At 46.4% G+C, this 15,505-nt stretch overlaps 1 protein-coding gene across 17 annotated transcripts in view; it reads left to right on the forward strand.

Moving 5' to 3' along the window:
* The window catches only part of ZBTB38 (zinc finger and BTB domain containing 38), a 76,329-nt gene that overhangs the window by 31,754 nt on the left and 29,070 nt on the right, over nt 1-15,505 (forward strand). For 6 of the 17 annotated variants that reach the window (XR_004904245.1, XR_004904241.1, XM_036030732.1 and 3 more), the window contains one exon: nt 1,215-1,319. The gene's annotated coding sequence lies outside the window, so the exon portion shown is untranslated. Of the gene's footprint in view, nt 1-21; nt 432-1,214; nt 1,320-3,235; nt 3,401-3,906; nt 3,917-8,701; nt 8,719-11,789; nt 13,914-15,505 lie in introns of those variants that run through there. The other 11 variants (XR_004904247.1, XR_004904250.1, XR_004904242.1 and 8 more) reach the window with 9 other exon arrangements.

Here is a 15,505-nt window from a genome sequence, read left to right on the forward strand (position 1 = left end):
GCGGAGTCGGGGCAGGTTGCGCCGCAGTTAGTAGCGCAACTGCGCAGCTGTGCTGGAGGGCTGGGGGCCGGGGAGAAAGGCGCACCCAGGGGACGTTCTGGGCTCAAGTCCACCAGGCTTAGGCATTACCCTGACAGTCGCACCTCCCCACCCCCGGACTGCGACTCGGACCCCAGTCCTGCCCCTACGGAAACCTGATGATTTCCCAGGTTCATCACCAAGACCCTGGAATTGAATGGAAAATGTAAAGGCAGGGCCCTGCCCCCAGGGGGTTGCAATCCCAGCCTTCTACTTCTGCAGTGTAGTTAGGACTGCTCAGTTGGTCCAACACAACCGCCCGCTGTTAGCAACTTCTTTGCAGGGTATAGAATAATCACCTTAGGTTTTTAGATCATCCGCGACTCCACTTTGTAACTCCTGCTCTGCTATAGGTAAGTGACTAATTCCATTCTTTGGCCCTAACTGAATATTGTTTGTAAGGATTCGTTATAGATGATATGCGTTATGATGCCTTATACATATTTTAATGGTTAAAGACTTTTATCCTAATTAGGAAGCTCAACTACTCGGTCAGGTTCTCATGGTTGAAAAGCATAGGAGAATTTAGTGCGTGGTTTCAGAGAATCTTCTAGTGAGGTGCTCTATGTACGTGTAGTGTTTTTCCAATGGAGTAGGGACCCATTAGAGGATTGTGATATCAGTTTAGTGGTACTTTTTAAAAAGATATAGAATGTATAATAGAATATAGGAAAGAATCGAATAGAATAGAAAATATGAGAATGCATTGTACACAGTAAGAGTAAACACTGTTTTGATGTTTTGAGAATGGGGGTTTGCTTATATAATATTTGAACACGATGGGTCACTGTCAGAAAGTTTATAAAACCCTGACTTACAGGTTAATAATTCAGGCTTTGGAACCTATTGAACCTGGGTTTAGGTCCCAGATCTAACAGAACCTAGTTGTATAACCTTGAGAAATTCCGTGACCTCTCAGAGTCTCTTTTTTGTGTAGCTGTAAAGTGCGGGAATGTCCCCTGTTTTTGAGGGGTATTATGAAGACCATATGAAGTCACACGCCAATGACTTTGCTCAGCGCTTGACTTATAGTAGGTGTTCAAAACACATGCTAATTGTAAATACTGTTGCTGAAACATCAAATCCTGGCAGCTAGTCGTGAAACACTGTGCTTTTTTTTTTCTTTTTCTTTTTAGATCCTGATGTGGAGGAGATGGAGGACTCAGAACCAAGGATTTCCAAGTGATTTCTTCCAAAGCACGAGAAACTAACTTTGTTAAGGCTGGTCCGTTGTACCTGAGGTAACCGAATTTGCGTGTCTCCTTAGTCTACATGAAAGAGGAAATGGTTTTTTCTAAGGAACTAAAGGACTCCCAAGGGGCATGTGATTTGTGCCAGCGATCCACCTGGTGTGGAGATGACAAGGTGACAGTGATATTTAAACAAACTGTTATTAGGGAGACATGGCATGTGAGGCCCTGTGATGAAGGGTGAACTAAGCGAACGGCTCCAGCACAACTGGTTTCCCATTTCAGTTTTGCCAGTGACTGGTGTGGGAGCTTCTATAAGTCTCTTTATAGATCGCTAGCTTCTCTGGACTAGAAAGACCAACAGACATCGCTAAGGCCCAGAGAGTTTAAATGACTCTTCAGGGTGACCCAGTGGGCTGGGATGGAGGCTGGCCTGCAACCTGTATCTCAATTGCTTAGTCATGCAGCCAGCCTTGGGGCCTGCTGTGGGATAAGCACAGCAGGGCTAGGCACCGAGGATAGAAGCATAAAGAGCCCACCCCCAGGACACTTGGAATGTGTGCATACAAGTACTGACAAGCCAGTCCACTAAATGCTACCTTTGAGGCATGTACAAAGCCCCAGATGATGATGATAACAACGACCATTTTTCTAGTTTGTGTGTGTGTGTGTGTGTGTATAAGGCACTGTGTTATAGGATTAAGGGTTGTATTTTTATTTATTCCTCACAACACCTCAACAAGGTAAGGAAGAATAGATACGAAGTATCGAAATGTGAAAAGGCATCTCATATTACATTTATGGTGTACATTCTTCTAAATGCAAAGCACATTGCTAGGACCAGAAAGCGCAAGGAAAACTGCTTGCTCTGGAGCAGCTTGCAACCTAAACTCCAAAGAGACATAGTCAGATGGGCAGTGCCTGACACTCACCCCGCCCCCTTCACCCGCTTCTCCGGCAGCCACAGTGGGATCTGTCACAGGAAGAGTTGACATATCACAGTTCTTGCCCCTCAGTGCACTTTACCCCTTTTTTTCCCAATTTAACATAGTCTTCCATCCATCTGTGAAAACTCCTACTTTCCATTTACACACAATAGGGAGGCCTTCTCTGAATTCATCTGTTTATTTCTTCATTCAACAAATGTTTATCAAGCTCTTACAAGGCACTTGGGTATTCAAGCCCAAACATAGCACCACATTTTTACCATCATGATATTAGTCATACTCAGTCTCTTAGCAAGGGATCGCCGTCATGCAGCAGTTACAGATTATCCGTTGTTAACATGCTAGAATACCAGCTCCAGGGGTGTTGGAGACTGACCCATAAATAGGATTCCAACGGGATATATGGGAAATTTTTTTTAATATTAAAATCTTCAGAAAGGAATTTCTTCTCTTTTAAGTTTTGCTTTTGTCATCACTGTCATCTGCTTTTAGAGGCCTTTTATTTGCACACTTAACCTGTAGGCAGAGGGAAAAACCAGTTTGGCGAGTGGGCTTTCTTTGACTCAAAATGCTCTTTTTTTTTTTTTTTTTAGCTTTGGAGGCCACATAGTACTATGAGCATTCAAAGTAAAGTAACTTAAGAGATACCTTAATTTAAAGGTACAAAGTTAGAGATAGTGCCGATAATTGCATTTAGCAATAGAAATAGGTTGTGACTCTCGAATGCTACTTATAATAAACTTAAACTCCAAGAGAACAGATGAGATGTTGAATGTAAATGGGCTTTGCAGACTTTTAGAGGAGTCCTATAAATGTTACACAGCAAGTATTTATTGAGTAACTACTATGAGTGCGGCCCTGTGCTCAAGAGAACGGAGAATTCAGCAGGAAACGATCTGGTTTCTTCCCTCTCTGGCCCTGTTTTGTAGGTGAGGAAATAAAATATGCAAAAGTAGCTGTGGTAAATGCCAAAAAAAGATTTTGGTAATTTGAAGAAAAAGAGTTTCCCTTTTCCTCTAGGAGCCGATGGACTCCTTTTGGGGGGAAAAGCATTTAAGGCAGGCCCTGAAGGATGTGGAGTTTCCATCAAAGAGTTGAGGAGAAGGCATTTGAGATGCAAGAAGTAGCAGAACAGGAAAGCATGGAGCATAATCAGAAACAGGTAGTGAGTCCAGTTGAGTTAGTACTGGAGAACATTTTTTTGCTGAATAATACTGGTCTTGAATGTCAGGCTGGGAAATGTGAATGTATGACCCAGTAGGAGACACTGAAGGTATTTGGACATGGGATATCTTGGCTGCAGGTTAGGAGTATGCTCATGGGGAGATGGGGGGAAAGGCAGAGCAGAAACCAGAGACAGGGAGACCAGGTAGGAGGCTTCTCCAGGCCACCAAGGAAAATGGTGGCAGGGAGGACTGAAATGGGTGATAACAGTGAAATGCTAACAGAACAGGTGCAAAGGGAAGAACCAACAAAATCTGACATCTCAGTAGAAAAGGAACAGCTAACGCCAACACAGATTTCCAGAGCAGTGGCACCCAGGAAAGAAGCCGGGAGGAGGTGAGGGGCTACCTGCTAGAGGCGCTAAGTCTGGAGTGTTGAAGGATGATATCCCCCAGACAGACAGGGGCCTTGTGCTCCCGAGGACAGCCGGGCTGCTTTTGAAGTCATTGGGATATAAATAAGTCAAGAGAGGGGAGAAGAGATTTTCCTCAAAGAGAGTATAGGGCGGCATGGGGCCTTATGAGAAAAGAAAGAAGGACCTAGGGAGGATCTAGAAAGAATTTTGGCAAAAGAGCAAGGAAGGAACCACAAGAGAACAGGACTCCAGGAGCCAGCAGAAGGGGGTTCTCCTATGGAGGGAAACTGGAGTGTCATATGCTGGAGGGGTTGGGGGGAGGCCCAGGATGGGCACTGGATTGACCAGTGGTGGATCGATCACATGCATGGTTGGTGGTGCTTTCCTTTGTAAGGTAATAGGACTTGTAGAATGAATGTTAAGACATTTCATTTGCAAAAATGTGTAGCTTGTGCAAATCAAGAATCACCGTTAAATCTGACCTTAGCCTCAAAACACACTTCTGATGACTAAAATTCAGGCTGTTAAATATAGTTTTGTTAGTACTCATCCCCTTCGTGCTGCTTCGGCATTCGCCAACACTGTAAGTTCTTTAAAAACTACATTTCCGTTGATGCAAAAGGTTTCTAAAAGCAATTTAATTCATCTGCCTTTCTACCGTACGGCTGTCTCATGACGCACGTGTGTGTTTTCATAGGCACATGAGCTTTGTACAATGGAATGAGAAGACTGGGGTCAGATAAATCTAGTTTCACAACCGCGCTGGGCCCTTTTCCAGGCTTGTGACTTCAGTAAAGTCACTCTCAGTCTAAGCCTAACTTTTTCCATCCATAACTCAAATAGGATCATTTTGAAGATTGAGTAATATATAATTCGTTCAGGGTCCATACCATAGTAGGCAATTAACAAATGTTTATTCCCTTCCCCGACAGTCATGTGCAGGTATGTAAATTTCTACGTGATGTGCAACTATACACAAAGCCTTACCTTTATGACTCATTTTAATGTGTTCGTTTTATCATAGAAAGAGCCTAAATCCCGCTATAGCTAATCTATCCTGTGATAGTTCAAGTGACTTGCAGTTTAACAAGGATAAGAATCAACCTGGCGCAGGGTTCTAATCCAGCAGATTTAAGGTGGGGCCCTTGGGACTCTTCATTTTGAACTATCCCTGCTGTGATGAAGACCAACACACGTCAACTGCTAGGAAGAGATAAACTTGTGGCTTGATATGCTGATTTCAAGGCCAGTTTCTATAAGAGACATGTCTGTGCTCAACAGTTTCATATTTGTATCACTAATGTTTATGGACGATAGTTGTAATAAGATACAAACAAGTGAATCCCAGGTAACAGAGGAATGGTGGTGTCTCCGCACCCACCTTTGCTGCATATCCACAGCAGTACTGGGCAACGCACAGCCCCCAGCTCAGCTTCTTTTCCTGTGGAACAAGTGCTGAGACCCTCTCCCTGTGCTCAGAGCTTGCAAAAACCGTTGTAACTGTAAATGTTATTATCAGTAGTCCCTTTAATGGCAGCGACATTGTACAGCCATGCCATTAAAACGTTTTAATGCATTTATCTACCTGACTCTGTGTCTTCTGGATGATAAACGTCTGCCATTATATTGCATTTCTCTCACTCCCTGAATCTTGGAATCATGTAATTTTGAGGATAGTTCACATTGTTCATCTATCCCAACCTCATTTTATAGAAGAGAAAGTTATTAATCCTTTTTTCCCCTCCTATTCTTAGCTCTCTGCTTGTTCACAAAAAAGAATTGAGACACGTTTGGTGTTGCAGCTACATAGGGAGGCTATAAAGCATATTCACTTGTATATATTGAGTTGGGTTTTATGTTCTTTCTACATAATTCAAAAATCAGATGATTCATTGACGGTTTGCTTCTCTTGGAGGAAGATGCCAGTGGCCTGGAGCTTTGCCTAGAAATGGGGTTTCTCTGTCTATACCCATAGCTCCCGGGAGGGTAAGACAGACAGTCAGTTCTGCACCTTCTGTGCATTAGCTCAGCCATCTTATTAGAAGCTCAAAATAAGCTGGTGTGGGGGAATTGAGGCAGAGAGGCTCGGTACTGTGGCCAATGTTGTAGAGATGAGATTTTCACACCCTGGGTCTTACCTGATTCCAAAGTCCTGCCTCTTCTCTCCATGCCTGGGTTGTTTCCCCAGCCACATAGTGAGAGTATGCTGTAGATCACTGTTCCTGATTTTAGCCCAGAGACTTCAAGACCCTTGTCTCTGGTGTTATTGTAACCTCAGAATTTTTGACAAGAAGCAAGTGGGCGGAGGTAATGTGCAGACTTGAATTTGTTCAGTAAACATCAGCTCTGTGCCAGGTAATAGAGCAGAACCCTGCCCTCATGGGGCCTCCCTGTCTCCCTTACCTGCCCTTATCTACCACCTAGGTGCTGCCACAGCTTTTCTCAAATACCAATGAATTTCTGCACTGAGAAGATCAATCAGTTTGTGTCTTGCCAGAGCTATCACTGTCCCTCTACCCAGCTAGATGTTCCCAGAGTGGCCATGCCAGCTGAAAGTTGAAAAGAGTTCCTGTCCTGGGTGGTGTGGCTCAGTGGATTGAGCACTAGCCTGCAAACCAAAAGGATATCAGTTTGATTCCCAGTCAGGGCACATGCCTGGGTTGTGGGCCAGGTCCCCGGTTAGGGGCGTGTGAGAGACACCCAATCAATGTACCTCTCACACATCGATGTTTCTCTCCCTCTTTTTCCTCCCTTTCTTCCCTCTCTGTAAATAGATAAAAATCTTTAAATAAAATAAAAGTTTTTGAGGGTTTTCCCAGAAGTGCTCAGGGTTTGTTGATTACCCTCTGAGGCCCAGTGGGCAAGAGAAAGAGCCAGAGCCCTGCAGAGGGAGGTAAAAAGACGTCCCAGAGCAGAGGGAGATCTGGGACTTATTCCCTTGCCCCGCTACTGTGCAACCTTGGGAAAGAAAGTCCAGTGACTGCTGGCTTGGTTTACTCACCTGTAACCAGAGGTTTGGCTCAGTGGTGGCTAAGGTTCCTCCCAGCAGTAGTTTCTTTCCTCCCCGGGAGAAAAGCAGAAGTGCTGCGTTAAAGCAGAAAACCTCCATGTCCAAGGTCTTCCAGGGGCCCCGATTTCCAGAATCCCCCAACTGTCCTCATGCATGCACTCGTACTAGCCAGACTTTGGGTTCAGCCTTTGCCCCATACACCTACAGGAACAGTGTCTGAATTTAAGGGTGGGAGAGATTGTCCACTTTGGAGAAAATGAACATTCTTACAGAAAAATCGAGACTAGCTGGGAGTCGATCAAAAAGGAGACAAAATGGAAGGTAGGGAGTCATGGTTTCCACATCTTGGCAGCTAGAAAGAATCTGAGGCATGGGCTAGCCCAGCCTCTTCACATTCCAAAAGGGAATGGACTTGCTCAAGGTCACATAGTCAGTGCCACACTGGGAACAGAACCCAGTGTCCTGTGCCCAGTTCAGCACGTTCTCTGCAGAAACAGGCAGGTCCTGTCTCGGGGCAGGTCGTCAGGAGAGCAGGAGGTGGCAATCTGCAAGCAAAGCTTAAAGGGGCTGAACAGTTCTGTGGGTGACAGTGAGCCATAATGCTCGCTGGGCTTCTGGCAGACACACAGGGGACACCAAGGTGCAGACCTCTGTCCCCTGAAGCACTTGGATTCTTGTCATTTAAGGTAGTCAAGAAAATGTCTTTCTGAAGTGGGAGAGGCAGAAGGCTGTTTCCTATCTTGTTAAAGCATTTTTTCTCTCTTATTTAAATGAAAATTACTAAGCTATACAATAATTGACTTTTGAAAGAAATTAAACATATTCTCAGGGAGAATGAGGAAGAAGACCAAGATTGCACAAGCTGTGTTACTGGCTAACACTTGGAATGCGTTCATCCCAGAGTGCATTTCCATGAGCAGTCCAGTGGAGGTTCTAGAGGGGTGACCTGGGGTTATGTCAGCGCCCCGCGGAGGCAGACCGCGCAGGGCTAGGTGGAGATGGGCTGCCACTTCCTGCTTTGTGAGTCGACTCGTTTTTCTAGGCGCCGTTTTGTTTGTGTTCTTCTTCCTGTTCATGTGTTAGAACAACTTCTGGTTATTTGTAGAGTTGATTACAATTAGATAATAAGACCACCGATTCAGTGAAAACAGAGCTGAATGCATTACCTCGCAAGGCATGAGAGACTCGCGTTCAAAACCTGTTTGCATTCTCACGTGAAGCGTGGAGGTTTTTGATTAGCTCTAATAAATAGAACCTTGATTCACTCCTAGCCCAAAGTGAGGATTTCCTCTTGAAAAACCTACTCAGCATTCTGGTCTGTCCCTGCTTATACCAGTTTGTACTGGCCTTGTTGTCCCTGACACGAACTCAAAGAGCAAGGCTTCTTCTCAAGGTCTCAGTGCCTCTCTGATGCTCACCGGTGGAGGCGGCCTCACAGTAGCCGACGTCAGACCTGCTGCCTGGCTGCCTGCTGCAGAACCACACTCTGCTGTGTTCTGCCCTGGGCTGGGACCCACACAAGTTCCACCTTTGCTTTAACGAGGCAGGGAGGACCGCTTTGAGGAAGGTACTAGGATAGGTGGGAAAAGCGATGCTGTGGCAGTAAAATGAGGCCCCAACTGGGGTTTTGCTCCCACGTGAGAGAACTGGCCTGCCCCAAGTGCTGTGTTAAATAGATTTTTAAGAAATTTCCTGTCAAGGTCGAGCAATTCTAGAGTTTCTTGAGCCACTGCTCTCTGTAGGTTGACTTTGCACAGAAGCACCCCCATGTAAATTACCCTGGAGAACATTTTTTCCCCTAAATGAATATACTACAAAGTGAGTTTCTTACCCTGTTTGTTGTATATTTAATATTTGTAATATGGTGTTTTTACAGATTTTATGTATTTACTTTTAGAGAGAGGGGAAAGAGAGGGGAAGGAGAGAGAAAGAGAGGGGAAGGAAGGAGAAAGAAAGGGAGCAGAGCATCGATGTGCAAGAGAAACATCCATCGGTTGCCTCTCGAGCGCCCCCAACTGGGGACCTGGCCTGCAACCCAGGCATGTGCTCTATCTGGGAATCTAACCGGTGACATTTCAGTGCACCGGCTGGTGCTTAATCCACTGAGCCACAGCAGCCAGGGCCCTAATAATTGTTTTTGATTTCGACCGTTTAAAAAACAGTCAAGAGCTTTCTGCCACATCTGAATGATCTATTTTAAGACTTTCTTTTCTACTTAATAATAAGTAGAGTTTCTGATAAGATGATTTGCGCTTCTCTCTATTTTAGGAAACACTTTTTAGATCTTTTTTTTTTCTTTTATGAAGCTTAAATGGGAGTCTTACCTCCAAGCCCAGCAGCTACCTAACTTTAAAAAATACTCATTTGCCCCCCGTGAGGTTCCCTGAGCAGGGAGGGTAATAAAAGTCGGGTGTCAGTCCTCGTGGCGTTCAGCAAACACGTTGGAGGCCATGATTTATGTCACTGGTCGGGGAAAAAAGGTTATCTCTGTCTCTAGATAATTACCCTTGGGAAAGGTAAGTGGCGTGTGCTCGCAGAGGGTCCCCCGAGTGCCCTGTTTGTTGTGTTCAGGTTTCTGGAACCGGTGGCCATTTTCTGTGTGTCTGAGTCCCTGTGTGCGGCCCCTCCCACCGTGGCATCTGAGTGCTTGTTTTCTAAAATGAAAGCACAAGCAGAAACTGGAACAGTTCTACAGAACAGCCTGTTCTTTGGATTTTTTTAGACCAGTGTATTTAAAGCATAATTTTTCTAAACAGCCTGTTGTGCGTTTTTATCAGCAGTGGGTTTGGGTTTGCTTTGGGAATTTTACTTGTTTAACTCTAGGTGACTTATTGTGTCATTGTTCCCTGGTCCCCCTTCCCCCCAGATAATGTCATTCTAACACAGGTGAAAGGTGAACAGGGGGATGGTTTGGATCCCTGACTAGGGCCAGAAACCTTCATTTGGTTTTAGTTAAATTTGTTTTGGGGTGAAGTTGGCAAAAGCTAACTGGAACTTTGTCCCTTTGGTATTCTTCCCTCTCCCTGCCCAACAATTTTCCTCACTTTTCTTTTGTCTAAACCATTGTGCATCCATTTGTGTGGGCAGCTGGAGCTTTGATAGCGTTTCCATGGTAGAAGAGTTGTTGCTCTTCTAGTTGTGTGCCAGGCCTACCCGGGCTGCTCGACAGCTCTGCCGGTCACCGGCCTCTCCTGCGCCCCGGGAGGAAGCGACTGTTTCACATTCCTGTGCTGCCTCAGAGGCCTGCGCGGCCACGTCTGGCCTCCCTGCAGAGACTGCAGTACAGCCAGCAGTGGCTCCAAACTGGAGAAATGGCGGGGGTGGTTAGAGAAATGGTGGAAAACGTGGGAGGAGGAATGAGAGAAGGAAGTGTGTGTACAGGGAAAGCATGTATGTGGACTCAGATGCAGGAGAGCCCAGGCACACAAAAATTATCTTCGTACATTTTGTGTCTGGAGCCAGAGAGGAAGCCACTGCAAATGTGGCCTGTCTGTTTTTGGTGGGGAGGAGGCGGGGCAGAGCAGGACCAGAGCATCGCCGCCCTTCTCCAGGAGGCCCCCACCAGTGCGGGAGATGTGTAGACTGCTTTCTAGACCAAAGGGCAAAGCTGTGTGCCCCATGTGCCCACACTCCTCTGTCCTACGTCTCTACAGCAGATTTTATGTCCTTGGGTTGACCACCATTGTCCTAATCTGGAGAGTCCCCGAGGACACTGGCGATCCTGGTGGATGTGCTGGGTGGTGTTGACCCCGTTGTTTGAAGCCCTGCCAGGTAGTCCGTGCCCCACTTCTGCGATCTAGTTTTGGAGTTGTTGTTGTGCGTCATGTTGATGGAGGGTGGTGTCAGCACAGCATACCCTGACCCCGCAAGCAGCTACCAAAAAAGGTCTGTGCACACCTGCTAGTGATGAAGGTCGGATCTTCTTTTAAAAAGGACAGTTGGGCGACCTTGTGAGTATGGATCTGATTTTTCGGAGTGCTGTTTAGAAGTTGAATATCCCTCCTTTCAGAAGCTTGAGCTGACCCTGTAATTAAAGTGACTTTTAAAACAAAGTGAAGAGTTTGATGTATGCCCCTCTGCCCCCTGGGACTCATATATTAAAGAAATGTTCCACATGGGAATGAACAAGCTGGAGAGATCCTGAAATATTATATGGCCCAGGTATATTCCATGTTAAGGTGTCTCACCACCTATCCTTCATTAAGATGGGGTACTTCAGCCCTGGTTGATGTGGCTCAGTAGGTTGAGAGCTGGCCCACAAACCAAAAGGTCGCAGGTTTGATTCCCAGTCAGGGCACATGCCTGGGTTGTGGGCCAAGTCTCCATTAGGAGGCGCTCAAGAGGCAACCACACATTGATATTTCTCTCCCTCTCTTTCTTCCTCCCTTCCCCTCCGTCTAAAAAATGAATAAATAAATAAAGACAATGAGGAAAGTGAGCCATGTTAAAAAAAAAAAAAAAAGAAGGGATACTTTGGTAGTTTTGAAAGCTTGAATACTGATATCTCACAATTTACATTTTAGGGGGACAGTGAATCATTGTATAGATACTGAAATGTTAATAGGCAGAACAAAATGCACAAGTGATTTATACTTATAAATTAGGGCCTAAAATTCAGGTACATAACAGGGGCAAAAAGGTGATATGAACGTTCAACATCGGCAGGGCCAGAGCAAGGCCAGAGCATCACCACTGGGTATGAGAAGAAAGAGTGGTTAGACAAAGCGGAGGGCATGAAATTGTAAAAAACTAATGTGGGGCTGAATGAAACATGTCTGCAGTGGACAGTTACAGAGCCCTGCCATCTGACTCAGCCCACCAGCCTGGCTTTTCCCAGTGGCAGCCTGCCCAGTCTTTCCTGCTGAGTGTTGGGCTTGAAGCTCTGTGAGACCCAGCCCAAGGAGAAGTCACGGCCGTTGAGCCTTCTCCATGTCACAGCAATCAAAGAAGCCAATTTGGCTATAAACCATGTCCAGCTCATACAGGCAGAGTGACCAGTCAGTAGAGTCAACAGCAGAACACAGCATGAATATGCAAGGACATGTGGGGGACATCCGGAAAGGCATCAGACATGGTCTTGACTCAGCTGCCCAGGGCTCAATGTGTGCATCTTGGGGTGGGACAGAAGAACCTGCCAAAGGAAGCCCTCCTAATCCTGGCAGGCCACTTCCAAGGCAGCTGGAGGGAGCCAAGCCTGCAGAGGCTCACCTGGTGGCGCCAGACCAAGGAATGCCACTGAAGGACAGCAGGCGTATCTTGGTATACCTGGTCTGTGGTGTTAACCTGCTTGGCCCCAGGATGCTTCCTGAAACATCAAGCACTTAGCAACTCCCCAACTAGTCCTGGACTAGGACAGTGGGAAAATTGTCCTCGCTCTCTGTTGACGCTTGACTGACCATCTGCACATCCTGGAATTTATAATGCCTTTCCAGTTTTCTAAACCTCTCTTAACCACTCCCATTTTCCTCAGCTTTCTGGGTGCTGAGTCAATATCTGTAAAGCACTTAACACATGGCCTGTCATGTGGAAAGTGCTCAGTAAATATTAGCTTTCGTTGTCATCGCCATTCTCGTCACCGGCATATTATGGTTTCACCAGCAGGTAAGGTCCGCTTAGACCTGAAATTTGGTTGTGTACCTCAGCCATCTCCAAGCTGATGTAAGTGAAGATGGACCGCACGTGCACGACCCCCTGGGCCAGGAAGTGCACCTCACGCGATCCCCCGCTGACTCGTGCGTGTTGGTGTCTGGGGAGCACTGTGACAGGTGCTGGGGTGAAGCACAGGGACAGGCTTGCACAGGGCTTGGTCTTTGTGGGTTGCTGGCTAGGAGGTGCCTCGGGACCGTCTTAGGGAGTGGGGACTGGGGGCGCCTTTGACGTTACACTGTAGGGATGTATGATGAAATCTGGTTCTGAAAGCTGTTGTTCCCTGCCTGTGACTTTAACGCCAACGTAGCACCTGCTTCCACCCTGCCCACCACCCACTGACCTTCTGGCCCTGCAAACCTTGTTGCCAAGAAGGGAAATTCCTTTGTGAGAGGAGAGAAGACCTTTGCGTGTCTGGGAACTGACTTAATTATAATGTAGGACTTCGGTGGTGGTGGGTACGTGTATTTCAGTGGAAAAATGAGGGGTGAACCACTCAGTCAGGATTTGGGGACCCTAGTGGGTGGTGGGAAGGGAGGTGGTGGGTGGACCTCCTTTAACATTCGTGACAGAGAACATCGCCTGCTCTGGGAACATTTCAAAAGACAGAAACAACCAATCCCATGGTGCCACGGTGACTTCTTATCTGGACTGGAAGCTACCAGGGTAGTAAGGAGAAAGTGTCCACAGTATCTTGAGGATGAAATCCTAGCTTCATATCAAATTAATTTAGTTTAGAAAGTGAATTAACTAAAAGCCTTTCAAGCCCTTCAAAGCTCTCACACATAATTTGAGGGTAACCGGGTCTAGCATTCTATGAATTTGTGATTGTGGTGATTTTTTTTCCATTATGTAAGGTACATCCAGGTGGCCTTGTGGCCTGGACACCTGGTGACCTGGGGGGGTCCTGTAGGTGGTCCAAGAGCGAAAAGCGCAGCTGCAGATCCGAGCAGTTCCTAAAATGGCTCTCTCTTCCTCTTTTCTTCCTCCTCTTCCTGCCACTGTCAGGGAGCTTAGCCTGGACTTCTGCATCCTGCCCCCTCTCCCATTCATCCAGATGAGAGGGGTCGCCATGGCATCTGTAGTGGCTTGAATGGTGCCTCCCCACCCCGAAAGATATGTTCACACCCCCAGAGCTGTGAATGTAACCTTATTTGTAAAAACGATTTTTCCAGATGTAAGTTAATTAAGGATCTTGAGATGAGTCCATTCTGGATTGTGGGGTAGGCCCTAAATCCAAAGACAAGCGTCCGTGTCAGAGACACACAGAGGAGGACGTGTGAGGAGGAGCAGGCCGTGTGAATGTGGGGGCAGAGGTTGGTGTTATGCAGCCATAAGCCAGGGAGCTGCTGGGTCCAGCAGAAGCTGGAAGGGGCAAGGAAGGATCGGCGCCCAGAGCCTTCCAACAGAGCACGGCCCTGCCAGCCGGTGACTGTGGGCTGCTGGCCTCCAGAGCTGTGAGAGGATACATTTCTCTTGTTTTGAGTCACAGGTTTGCACGACGGGTCATGGCAGCCCTAGGAAACGGAAGCAGTTCCCAAACCCAGCCTTGATTTCGAAGCTCCTGGGAACTTGCTAAAAATCCATTCCTGGGTTCTTACCATAGCCATTCTGACTCAGTCAGTCTGGGGTGGCACCAAGGAACTAAATTTATTTTTTCAAATACAGTTTACATTCAATATCATCTTGTTAGTTATCATTCGTTTCAGGTGTAGAGCATAGCAGTTAGACAATCACATTCCTTACTGAGTGGTCTCCCGATAGGTCAAGCGCTCACTTGGCGCCACCATGACACCACGGTCGGGCACCACCGCCTGGCACCAGTGGTGACGATGCGCTGACTCTAGTTCCCATGCTGTGCTTCACACCCCCTGACTGTTTTGTAGCCACCAGCTCGCACTTCCTAGTCCCTTCACCTTTCTCCTCCAGCTCCCCCCCGGCCCCGCCATCTGGCGACCATCAGTTTGTTCTTGGTGTCTATGCATCTGACTCTATTTTGTTCTTTAGATTCCCACATGTGAGTGAAATCACGTGGCATTTGTCTTTCTCCGTCTGACTTATTTTATGTATGCTCTCTGTCGTTCAAGGCTCAGTCTGCCCTCTCTGTTTCTGACTCTCTTCCCACTCTCAGAGGAGGCCGGCCATTTAAGCCGGCCTCCTCCGAGCCCTGGCACTGGCTGTGGAGCATGGCGGTCCTCACAGAGGAGCTGTGGGGCCTGCTCCCCATCTCCTCCCTTGAACTGTGGACTCCAGAGGTTGCTGAATGAGGGAAGAAATAAAGCATTAAACGGGCCAAGGGAATGAAATCGTTTTTCTGCTTTTCTGAATTATTGGTCCCATGCTGCCTTATACCTCGCCGGACATCTGTTAGGAAAACAAAAACACTTGGTTTTAATGAATGTGAGGAAGATGTGGCAGTAGTAGCATAGTGGTGATATGTGCAGATGCGAGGAATACCATTAACTGAACACTTACTAGCTAAGGTCTCTATAATCGTTGCTTCGTTCATCTGTTACAGTAATCATCTCAGGAGTCATCCCCATTTACAGAATGAGTCAAACAAAACGCTGTGCAGTCGGGGAAGGCAGGATGGCAGAGTAAACACAGTAGATGTGTAGATGATCACCAGGCTGGTGGTGTGTTAATATAGGCCAATCAGGAAAAAAATTGGTTTTATTGGTAAAAATAGCTAATGATATATAGATTTTTTTTGAATGGCAAATACAAATACATTTTTGACCTGGAATTTGGCAGAAAACTAACAACCATGAAACATCAATCAAAAGATGAGATTGGTGATTTATTATCTACCAACACTTGAAATCACATAAACATAGTCTTCCTTTTAGGTATGCTAGAAAAAGTTTGTGACCCAGGTCACAAGATCAGGGTTGAAAACCTGACTCTGTCCACGACAGGCTGTGTGGTATTGGGATTTGGCTTCATTTTTCTGAGCCTCAGTGTCTTCATCATGGAAATGGAAATATTATTTCATAGCCCGTGGGGTGTTGTGAGACAGAAAAGCAGGTGGTACGTATGAAAGTGGCTTGTAGAC

Source organism: Phyllostomus discolor, chromosome 7 (genome assembly GCF_004126475.2).
Source record: "Phyllostomus discolor isolate MPI-MPIP mPhyDis1 chromosome 7, mPhyDis1.pri.v3, whole genome shotgun sequence".
Classification (NCBI taxonomy): Eukaryota; Metazoa; Chordata; class Mammalia; order Chiroptera; family Phyllostomidae; genus Phyllostomus; species Phyllostomus discolor.